The following is a 13,105-nucleotide window of genomic DNA, read 5'->3' as shown; positions in this document are numbered from 1 at the left end:
GTACAACATCTGAATGATTTTAATACTATCATAAATCAATTGTTGTCTGTTGAAATTGAATTCTATGATGAGATACATGCACTGATACTATTGGCTTCACTGCCAAATAGTTGGGAAGCCATGAGAATGGCTGTCAGTAATTCTGCTGGTAAATCTAAATTGAAATATGATGATATTCGTGATTTGATTTTGGCTGAGGAGGTGCATAGGAAAGATTCAGGCGAGATCTCGGGTTTGAGTTCAGCTCTAAATGTTGATTCTCAAGGAAGATAACAAGACAGGAACTCAAACAGAGGAAGAAGACAGGAACTCAAACAGAGGAAGATCAAAATCAAAGTATAGGGGCAAGAGCAAGTCGAGGCTTGATCAGTAGGCAACTTACTGGAATTGTGGCAAAGCTGGCCATATAAAGAAGAACTATAAAAATCCTAAGAAGACCGAGAATGATAATGCTAATGTGGTAACTGAAGAAGTACATGATGCACTATTGCTTGTAGTTGATAGTCCAGTTGATGGCTGGATACTGGATTCAGGGGCTTCCTTCCACACATCTTCTCACCGAGAGCTAATGTAGAACTATGTTGCAGGTGATTTTGATAAGGTGTATTTGGCTGATGGAAAGGCTTTGAACGTAGTGGGGATGGGAGACATTGATATTGCACTCCCTGGCAAGAACAAATGGACCTTGTAAAAGGTCAGGCACATTCCTGAATTAAAGAAGAACCTCATTTCTATTGGGCAGCTCGATGAATGTGGTCATTCAGTGGTATTCTCAGATAGCACCTGAAAGGTCACAAAAGGGGTATTGGTACTGGCTCGGGGTAAGAAAACTGGTACACTATATATGACTACTGATTTGATTGACACTATTGCTACTGCCGTTATAGAGAGCACAGTAGATTTGTGGCATTGCAGGCTTGGCCATATGAGTTAGAAGGGTATGAAAGAACTTCTGTCTAGAGGCAAGCTACCAGAACTGAAGTCAGTTGATCTCATTATGTGTAAGAGTTGTGTTATGGGGAAACAAAAGAAGGTCAACCTCTTGAAAAGTGGCAGAATGCCGAAGACAGGAAGACTGGATCTAGTGCACACTGATGTGTGGGGTCCTTCCCCAGTGGCATCTCTTGGAGGTTCTCGCTACTATGTCACGTTCATTGATGACCATAGTAGGAAGGTATGAGTTTATTTTTTGAAGCATAAATCTAATGTATTTAATATGTTCAAAACTTGGAAAGTCATGGTTGAGATAGAGACATGCTTGTAACTGAAATGCTTGAGGTCTGATAATGGTGATGAGTATGTTGATGGTGAGTTCAATGAGTATTGTGCAACTCTGGGTATTAGAATGGAGAAGACCATTCCTGGGGCACCACAGCAAAATGGAGTTGCTGAGCCTATGAACAGAACCATTAATGAGTGTGCTAGAAACATGAGGTTGCATGCTGGACTACCACCCACTTTCTAGGCAGATGCAGTCAGCACTACCGTTTACTTGATAAACAGAGGACCATCAGTTCCACTGGATTGTGGATTGCCTGAGGATGTTTGGAGTGGGAAAGAGGTCAAATTTTCTCACCTTAAAACTTTTGTTGTCTTTCTTATATGCTTATTGATTCTGATGCTCGTAGTAAACTTAAGGCTAAGTCAAAGAAATGTTATTTCATTGGCTATGGAGACGATGCATTTGGCTATCGTTTCTGGGATGATCAGGGTCAGAAGATCATAAGAAGCAGGAATGTGATTTTCAATGAGAAAATTATGTACAAGGATAAGTCTAGTACAACTTTCGTAGCAACTCCTCAGGAGTCTGAGTTTGTAAGATTGGAGGACCTACTATAGATCACAGTGCAGTGTAGAGATGTGAGTGATGGGGAGAGTGGGTCCAGTGTACCCATTCCTATTATTCTGCAAGTAGTTTTAGAACCGTCCACTCCTATAGTTGTAGTTCACAGGTCAGTTAGGACTATACGTTCTCCACAGCGTTTCTCACCTACTTTGAATTACATTTTGTTGACAAATGGCGGAGAACTACAGAGTTATGAAGAAACCTTGCAAGATGAAAATTCTAACAAGTGAGAGCTAGCCATGAAAGATAAGATGGATTCCCTGTTAGGGAATCAGACATGGGAGTTGACAGAACTTTTATCAGGGAAAAAGGCATTACACAACAAGTGGGTGTACCGGGTGAAAACTGAGTATGATGGTAGTAAGAGGTACAAGGCTAGACTTGTTGTAAAAGGCTTTCAGCAGAAGCAGGGTATTGATTACCCTGAGATCTTTTCTCCTGTGGTGAAGATCACAACCATCAGGATGGTACTGGCTGTGGTTGCTACTAAAGATTTATTTCTTGAGCAGTTAGATGTAAATACATCTTTTCTTCATAGAGACCTTGAAGAAGACATCTACATGCACCAGCCTGAGGGGTTTGTGGTACAGAGAAATGAAGGTTCAGTTTGCAGATTGAAGAAGAGTTTGTATAGCCTGAAGCAAGCTCCTAGACAGTAGTAAACGAAATTTGATAACTTCATACACAATGCAGAGTGCATTAGATGTCAGGCAGATCACTGTTGCTATGTCAAGCTTTTTGACAATTCGTACATTATTCTATTGTTGTATGTGGATGACATGCTTATTGCAGGGGCTAGTATTGATGAGATCAATAATTTGAAGAAGCAGATGTCAGAGCACTTTACAATGAAGGATTTGGGAGCTGCAAAGCAAATCCTTGGCATGAGAATTGTCAGAGATAGAATTAGAGGTATATGGAGACTCTCATAGGCTGAGTATGTGAAAAAGTTACTCAGCAGGTTCAATATGGATAAGGCCAAACCAGTTGGCACACCCTTGGGTAGTCACTTCAGACTCAACAAGAATCAGTCACCTGAGTCAGACGAGGAACAAGATTACATGAGTAAGGTTTCTTGTGCCTCAGCTATTGGTTCGCTTATGTATGCTATGGTTCGCACAAGACTGGATATTGCCTATGTAATGAGAGTTGTGAGTAGATATATGAGTAACCCAGGAAAGTAACGTTGGGAAGCAGTGAAATAGATTTTGAGGTACCTAAAGGGCTCCTTAGAAACCTGTTTGTATTTCTCTAGGGAGAGCTTAGAGGTGCAGGGCTATGTTGATGCTGATTTAGCTGGAGATATTAATAGCATAAAGAGTACCACGGGCTTTGTTTATACACTTGGTGATATTGCAGTGTCATGGGGTTCTAATCTATAGAAAACAGTTTCTTTGTCTACTACAGAAGCTGAGTATATTGCAGTGTCAGAGGCTACAAAGGAGATGATATGGCTACAGAGCTTTTTGGAGGAATTGAGTAAAAAGAATCAGAAAGGCACTCTCTACAGTGACAGTCAGAGTGCCATATTCCTTGCCAAGAATCCAGCATTTCATTCTAGGAGCAAGCACATTCAGATCAGGTATCACGTCATACGATCATTGTTAGATGACGGACAATTGTTACTTGAGAAGATTTGTGGAAGCAAGAACCTTGCTGATATGTTGACAAAGGGTGTTACACTTAAGAAACTGAAGTTGTGCGCAACTTCAGTTGGTCTTCTAGCATGAAGACAGGGGCAGTGAGTTACAGAGATGGAGGATATCATGTTTGAGGAAAATGGGGATACAGCGAATGTACTAGTCTCCAAGTGGGAGAATTGTTGAGTATTGTGGAATCTGGTCGACACGGCTCAAGCGGAGGCATTGGCCGCTTGAGCGAAGTCAGGTAGAGTTGAATGCTTGATGTCAGCTCGATAGTAGGCTCAAGCGGATGCAGGAAGGAAGTTCGCTCGACCCGCGCTCGACACGCCGCTTGAGAGAACATGTATTTTATATAGATCTAGGGCTTTTTCAGCTGTTTGGCTATATATATGATTTTTAGATCATATGGTTGTACGGTAGAACACTGTGGACGTATTGTAATCACTCCATCATTGTAGTGTGTATTCCTTAATAATAAAATTCTCTGTAGCTCCCGTGGACGTAAGCAATTTGCCGAACCACGTAAATCTTGTATCGTGTGTGATTGTTTTCTCATTCCATATTATTTTTCACTTTATTGCCATCGTTTTTCACAACCTTGTTTTCCATTAGTGTACAAAACATATAAAAGTCGATTGTCATTCTATACGTGAAGCCTTTGACAAACATGTGATTAGTCTTTCTCACATTTTCATTGAACATCAAATTGCAACCATATTCACTAAAGCTCTTTCTTGGCACTGGCATCAGTTCTTGGTTGACAAATTGATGCTTCTTGATCTCCCAGCATCAATTTGAGGGGGGGATGTTAAGGGAGATAATGACAGCCTATTTCATTCTTTCCTTATTTAGCTTTCATATTTTGTATATATTTATGCTTCCTTACTTAGATAGAAGATATTCTTCACTTAGATATATTTTGTACATAATCCTAGTTTCCTTAGATAGATTTTGTACATGGTCCTAGTTTCCTTACTTAGACAGATTTAATTGCTGTAATTTAGGCTTGATTCTAGCTTTATATCTTGTACAATTGTGCCTATATAATGAAAGGAAACACTATGGAAAGGGTATTCAAACCAAAATTGACATCAAGCCCAACCCCGACCCAACTTTGGTGACCCCTCCAGCAATTGAGCCACCAATACAATTAGAGAACTCAAAGAATGACCATTTTCATTGTTGCTGGTGGAGTAACTGGATTAATTGTGGTGTCGATTCTCAGGTTCTTGATTTTTTGGACGAGTAAGAAGGACAAGAGTTCGAGCTCCACCAATTGGACAACTTGGTGGGCTGGGAAGGACCTGTTCTAGCAAATGTGAACTTAAATTGGGGTGCTTCTGGTCAGGGACAAGCACATGGAAATGGAACTGTAGACTGGGTTGCACTTGGAACTGTGGTTCCCAGTTGGGTCTTTGCCACTCAAGGGCTACCAATGGGAAATGAATATCCTGGTTGGGTTACTCTTGGTCAACGGCCAGCACCTACAGGAAATGCAAATCTTGGGTGGGTTGCACCCATCGACAATTCGAGCAAAAATGGAGACATGCTAGCAAATCAAAATGTTAGAGGTTCTCATGGTGGAGACTTTGGTTATGGTGGTGGCAAGTCTTGGAATAGACATCCTCATTTGGTGGAGGGGGAGGCTTTAGGTCTCCTTTCAAACGGCAAAGAGTGTGCAAGGGCCATGAGAGTGGGCATTGCAAGAAGCTCCCTTCTTGCAATTATCTACATACTTAAGTCTCAAGGAGTATAGTCATTTTTCATAAAAAAAAAAAAGGTTTTTGACCTTGTATAAACTCTTTGTTTCGATTTATATTATATATATAATTACTGTAGGGTTAGAATGTCACTTGATTCTGCTTCCTTCATTTTTGTTATACATGCTTTCCTTGGATTTAGTTTGTGAGGTGCTTCTATTTCTAATTCCACTCCTAGAAATAGTGCCAACATTTTTAACCCGACTTGAATAGATTGGGTCGGGTTCTTCTCTTCCTGCTTGGGCTCGGGTTGGGTTGGACACAAAACAACCATGGGCGGGTTGGGTTGCAGACCTAGGGTGGATAGTAGGCTCCACCCTCCCTCCCACTATCTGGCCTTCGCCGGACCTGACCGAATATTTTTTTTTTCCAATTTTCCTTTAGTTTCTAATTATGGTGGGTTTGGTGAATTCACAAAAATGGCTATGAATGAGAATGAGTACACATATGAAAATGATGCACGTGTGATACAAATTAAAAAAAATGATACATAAAAATATGCTACAGAGTTCCAATAAGCATTTTAAATACTAAATTTGCACCACCACCCCCCAACTTAAATGAAACATTGTCCTCAATGTTTAAGAATCAAAATTGAATGGGGAGTAACTGAAAATGGTAGAATACACCTGATGAGTGACGTGGGTAGCTCACTACGCACCAAAGATAGTAACCTGAACTAAAAGAATAAAATTAACCTACAAACAAAAACAAAGAAAGCAACAGTAAACAAAAAGGAAAAGAAAAAAAATAACAGAAAACAAAAATAAAACAAAGCAAAACAAAATAAATAAAGAAAAACATACCTGGGTGGTGTGGTCAAGGTTGATAGACTGGATCCACAAGACTTGCCTATCAATTAATACTTTAAGGCGTTGACCATTTACTTTAAAGATTTGACTATCCTTAGGATCTTCTATTTTTACTGCCTCATTTACAAAAACATTCTTTATTACAAAAGGGCCAGTCCACCTAGACCGAAGTTTTCTTGGGTTCTTATGGAGTCTAGAATCATATAAGAACACTCGATTAGTAGGCTTAAACGTTTTTCTCAAAATATTTTTATCATGAAATGCTTTCGTTTTAGCCTTACAGATTCTAGAGTTCTCATAAGCATCATTTCTCAACTCTTCTAACTAGGTCAACTAAAATTTTCTAAGCTTACCTGCTTCTACCATGTCAAAATTGAAATGCTTGATGGCTCAATAAGCTCGATGCTCGAGCTCCACAGGTAAGTGGCAAGGCTTCCCAAAAACAAGCCTATAAGGTGACATGCCTAAGGGAGTTTTCGAAGCTGTACGAAGGCTCAAAGCGCATCAACTAGTCTTAAAGATCAATCTTTGCAATCTGAGTTGACCCTTTTTTCTAAAATTTGCTTAATTTTCCTGTTTGCAAGTTCTACCTGTCCACTTGTCTGGAGGTGGTAGGCAGTAGAGATCTTATGTACCACCCCATATTTTTTCATTAAAGCTTCAAAAGAACGGTTGCAAAAATGTGTACCCCGATCACTAATGATAGCATGTGGTGTACCAAATTGAGATAACACATTCTCTTTGAGAAATTTAATTACTATCCTATTATCATTGCTCCTGCAAGCTACTTCCTTTACTGATTTTGACACATAATCTACTGCCACAATAATATACTGATATCCAAAAGAAGCAGGAAATGGTTCCATAAAATCAATGCCCCAACAATAAAAAATTTCAATCACTAAAATTGAGTTTAAGGGCATCATATTACGACGGGATATAACTCCTAACTTTTGACACATTTCACATGAGCGACAATAGATGTTTGCATCCTTAAATATAGTGGGCCAATAAAATCCACACTGCAGAATTTTTGCGGTAGTTTTCTTCATTGAAAAGTGGCCCCCACAAACTTGGGAGTGACAAAATTCCAAGATGCTAGCAATCTCTTCATCAGGGATGCAATGCCTTAAAATTTGGTTAGGGTAGTATTTGAAAAGAAAAGGATCATCCCAATAGAAATTACGTACCTCAGTTATGAACTTCCTCTTGTCCTGAGCGCTCCAATCCACCGGTCTCTCACCTGTAATCAAATAATTTAGAATATGAGCAAACCATAGTAGAGAAGTAATAGATAGTAAATGCTCATTGGGAAAATCATCCCTGATTGGCAGGTGGTCAGAGGTGTCCTCAAATGTGAGCCTCGAGAGATGGTCAGCCACTACGTTCTCCACTCCTTTCTTGTCTTTGATGGTTATGTCAAATTCTTTTAAAAATAAAATCCATCATATTAATCGTGCCTTAGGATCCTTCTTTGTAAGAAGGTACTTAAGGGCTGCATGATCTGTAAAAATAATAATAGGAGAACCAATCAAGTAAGAACGAAACTTATCCAAAGCAAACACGATAGCTAGCAACTCTTTTTTAGTGGTGGAGTAATTCATCTAAGTACTATTTAGAGTTCTACTAACATAGTAATTGACAAAAGGCTTTCCCTCAGTACAGCACCTATGGCAAAATCACTTGCATCACACATAATCTCAAAAGGTAAAGTCCAATCAAGTGGCGGCATTATGTGTGTTAAGGTAAGTTTGTCAATTAGCGTTTTAAAGGTCTCTTGACAATTTTGTGTCCCCTCAAATATGGTATCTTTAGCTAGGAGGTCACATAGTGGTCTAGATATGGTGGAAAAATTCTGTATAAACCTCCTTTAAAAGCCCACATGATCAAGAAAGGATCTCATGTCCTTTACTGTCCTAGGTGTAGGCAACTTAGAGATTAATTCAATCTTTAATTGATCTACCTCTATCCCCCTAGAAGAAATAATCTGCCCTAACACAATACCTGAAGATACCATAAAGTGGCATTTTTCCTAATTCAAAATCAATTCATTCTCCTCACAACGAGTCAACACCCTCTCTAAATTCAATAAGTATGCATCAAAAGTAGATCAAAAAAATCAAGTCATCCATAAAAACTTCTATGCAATTTTCAACCATGTCACTAAAAATGCTAATCATGCAATGTTGAAAACTAGCAGGTGCATTACACAATCCAAATGGCATTCTACGAAAATCATAAGTACTGAAAAGACAAATGAAAATGGTTTTATCCTAGTCTTCTAATGCAATTTCAATTTGATAATAACCAGAATAACCATCTAAGAAACAATAAATAGGATAACCAGCCACACGCTCAAGAATTTGATCAATAAAAGGGAGAAGAAAATGGTCTTTCCGGGTGGTAGCATTCAATTTTCTATAATCAATGCACATCTGCCACCCAATCACAAGTTTTGTAGGGACTAGCTTTCCTAGGTCATTCTTCACCACAGTAACACCTGACTTCTTAGGAACAACCTGTGTATGACTTGCCCATTTACTATTAGCAATAGGATATATGATTCTTGCATCTAATAGTTTCAACACTTCACTCTTCACCACTTCTTTCATAATAAGATTAAACCTATGCTGGGGGTCTTTACGAGGGCTAATTCCTTCCTCCAAATTAACTTTATGAGAACAAACCAGGGGACTAACACCTTTTATATCAGCAATGCTCCAACCTAAGGCTGACTTATGCTCACTTAGGATCCGAATTAATTTCTCACCTTAAAACTCAGACAATTCAGATGAGATAATAACAGGAAAAGTATCACCTGGACCAAGGAAAGCATGCTTTAAACCCTTAAGTAGAGGTTTCAGTTTAACTTTGGGTGCTTCCACATTTACAGAAATCTGTTTTCCACCTTTCTTAGGCAACTCGTCAAATTTCTGTTGCAAAGCTTGTGTGCCATAATCCTGAGTTTCATAAAAAATAGCACAAATATCAATAACATAAGATGAATCACTAATAGTATCAAACTCAAAATTTACAAGAGAATATTCAAGAGGATCAAAATCATGAGTTGTGTGAACTCCATTGTCTATGAGTGCGTCAATCATGTATGTTTGGTGGCTCTCGTCATCATCTTCTGGCTGTTTTGCAATATGGAAGATATTGACCTCGAGAGTCATGTTTCCCAAAAGAAAGCTTCATGAGCCCATTCCTGCAATTAATAAGAGCATTAGCAGTGGTAAGGAAAGGCCTATCGAAAATCACAGGAATTTTAGAAGTAGTATCAACAATAGAGCTATTGTCAAGGATTAGGAAATCGACAGGATAATAAAATTTATCAATTTGAATTAGAACATCCTCTACAACACCTGGGTACTTTGACTGAATGGTCAGTCAATTGCAATACCACAGTGATTGGTTTGATTTCTCCCAACCCCAACTGCAAATAAATAGAATATGACATTAGATTCACGCTAGCTCTTAAATCTAGCAAAGCTTATCCAAACTCATGATTTTCAATGTTGGATGCAATGGTTGGGCAACCAGAATCCTTGTACTTGGCAGGAATCCACTGCTCAATTAGAGCACTAACTCGCTTTGTCAAGAACGCTGTCTTCTTTACATGGCGCTTCCTCTTAACTGTACACAAATCTTTAATAGCTTTTGTATAAGTATGAACTTGTTTAATAACATGCAAAAGAGGGAGGTTAATTTTTACCTGCTTGAGATTCTTCAAGATTTCATTGTTAGGATCCAAAGTTCGCTTATTCAATTTTAAAACTTGAGGAAATGGTACCTTAACTGGGCTCTTTATTATCTCGGCTTCTTTAGGCAGCTTGGCACCACTATTGCTTTGATCCTTTTCCACATCCTCTGATTTGTTCGTTGTTAGGAGGTGTAATGACTTACCACTTCGTATCACAATGGCATTCACATTCTTCAAATTCTCTTGTGCCATGTGTTGACCAAGGGGTACGGATTGAGCTTGAAAAGGAAACTTACCTCGCTCATTCACACTCAAGGTACTCATCAATTTGGACACTTGGCTCTTTATCTCCTTATTTTCTTCAAAAACTTGCGTAATCAAAGATTCAAACTTTTGGTTAGTCTTTCCCTGTGCCTCAATAAAAGCATACAAAGTGTCTTCTAAAGGACTCCTAGAAGATGAAGGTGGATGATATGATGCAGGATATGATCCAGGGGGTTGTGCAGGTGGCTGGTTTTCAGACTTCTAGCTAAAATTAGGATGATTATGCCACCCCGGATTATAGGTATCAGAGAAAAGTGTAAAAGACTTCTTGTACATACCTAAGGTATTACATTGTTCCTCATATATCCCTCTCATTTCAGCAAATGTGAGACACTCTTGGACAAGGTAATCTACCCTGCCACACACAAAATATGGTCTAAAAGACTTTGCATAATTAGCCACGTGTGTTGGCTTTAAGTCTTTATTCTTCAACACCTTTATTTCCCTAGTGAGCATCTCAACCTTAGCTTTTAGTTTATTTTCTTCCCTGAGATAGTAAATTCTACCACCATTTAGGTTTCCTGCAAGTCGTGACCTATTTGTGCTCTCAGTAGCACTAGGTTCAGTCCAAGTGTGAGCTTTTTCAGAAAGCTCATTGAGGTATTTTATGGCCTCATCAGGATCTTTCTGTAAGAACTCACCATTACACATCATCTCCATAAATTGACGCTCTCTAGGTGTAAGTCCCTCATAAAAATAGCTCACTAAACTCCAATTCTCATGCCCATGGTGAGGACACATACTCAATAGTTTATTAAATCTCTCCCAAGACTGACAAAGTCTTACTGTCTTTTTGTGCAAAGGTGGAGATTTATCTTTTTAAAGTATTGGTCTTATGTTGGAAAAAATATTTATTAAAGAAGACCTGAGTCATCTCATTCCATGACCCAATAGATTGTGGTCTCAATGAGTATAACCAACTCTTATCTCTATCCTTCAAAGAAAAAGGAAAGAACTTAAGTCTCACAATGTCATCAGTTGCATTTTGACTATGAAAAGTCGCAATTACTTCATCAAATTTCCTAATGTGCACATATGGATTTTCGTTTTTCAAGCCATTAAAAATAGGGAGTAATTGTATCATCCCTGTTTTAAAATCCAATTGGTAAGTATTAACTGGAAACATGATGCATGATGGTGTGGTTGTGCGTGTAGGGTGGAGGTAATCTTGAAGGGTTTTAATGGGTTGATCTCCGTGTTCACTCATTTCCTTAGAATTAGAAAAATTATCAAAGAAATGATTAGAAAAATTAAGTTCTGACTCTAACTCTAACAAAGGTCTACAAGCAAACCGACCGAAAGCGTCTCTATACCTAGGCATGCAAAGTAGAGAAAAATGCAACACTAAAAAAAAAAAAAACCAAAACTATAAAAAGAAAAGGAAAAGAAAATAAAGATGCAGCAAGCTAAAAAAGGGAACGAAGTTACCGCCTTTACCAACTGCTGAAAAGAAAAACTATCTAACAATTCTTCTACTGTCTCCCCAGCAATGACACCAAAATTTGGTTACGCCTAAAGAATAACGCGGTAGTTGTAGCACAGCTTTGAGGTGTCGATTCCACAGGGAGACAATTTAAAATAATAGTAGAAAGAATAAAGAAACTAAAGAAAAATATTAAAGTAGTAATGGAGAACAAAGATTAATTTCAATTGCAAATTAAAGTGAAGTAAAGTGATTAACGGAAAAAGTACTTAAATTTTAACGAACAGTAGAGTGTTGGGAATCCCTTGCACAAATCAGGCATTTTAATTATTCTTAATTCATTTGATAACTCAATTAGAAACTCAATTCCTGAAATTCATAATCGGAATGTATAGATTTATAAACTAAAATTAAATCAAATGTAACCCTTTAAAAAATCATTCATCACTTTTAAAATATGTAAATTGCTATTTCTATTGAAAAAATCTAACGACGACAATATACTCATGGAGCGATATTACAGCAATGAACTAAATCAATATAGATAAATAATTGATCCAAACACAATCAAAGAACTAATCCATTCAATAGAAAAAGCATAACTGAATCCATAAACAGAATAAATTCTATGATTATTCGGAGAAGAAAATATCAACGATGAATTAAGAATGATAAAAAAAAAAGAATTTTAGTAATTGAAAATCAAATATATAAATTAAAAATACCATCTAATATGTAAGTTCATCCCTAACCCTATTTGAGAATTTAGTTACCCATAAATATAATGGACAACAAAAATCTCTAGAGAAAGATGGTCATGAAAGCAATTTTCTTCTCTCTTCAAATCTGTCTCTTGTACCTCTCCTTCTCCCAATTTCGTGCTAATGATATGCTTATATAGTGTAGGAAGAAAACCCTAATGTTTTCTTAATTTCCGTATAAAAAAAATTACCTAAATTTTAAGACTCATCTTGGCAGCCACATACGCCTTTCAGGAGTTCAAATTTGGAAATCTTTATTAGAGACAAAGTTATAACCCTTTAAGTTAGCTTTCTAATACATTAAGAATTGCATCAATCCGATATGTGAGTAAAACGTTATAGACTAAAGTACGTCCAGACTGTCTTCTAGCGAATTTCAAACTTGGACTTCTTGTGGCTTCATTTTGTGATTTCATTTTACTTTGTATTTTCTTCCAAATTGCTATCAAATTTCATGAATGTCCTCATTTGAATTTGATTGGGCTGGACTTGCTCTTTTATAAAATCTGAAATTAAATATAAAAAATTGCTTAGGAGTATCCCAACGTAAATAGAAACTCAATTTAAGAATACACATTAATTCTTATGATTTCTATTCACATTTTCATATTTTAATCCAATAATAGGGTATTTAGAGTGTATTTTCACACACTTATCAGTTTCTCACCAATAGCACCGAAATACGCCGACCGACTACCTACTAGCCTCCTATGACCGCCATGCACCGCACCATCAGATTCCCCAGCTACCAATTTGTTAGATGATAGAAGAAAATGAATCAAAAGTGTGGTACATAGCGTGTACGTATCACATGCAGTTCACATTGTGCGTGA

Source organism: Carya illinoinensis, chromosome 8, assembly GCF_018687715.1.
Source record: "Carya illinoinensis cultivar Pawnee chromosome 8, C.illinoinensisPawnee_v1, whole genome shotgun sequence".
In the NCBI taxonomy this organism is placed as follows: Eukaryota; Viridiplantae; Streptophyta; class Magnoliopsida; order Fagales; family Juglandaceae; genus Carya; species Carya illinoinensis.
This window is presented reverse-complemented; position numbering follows the sequence as displayed.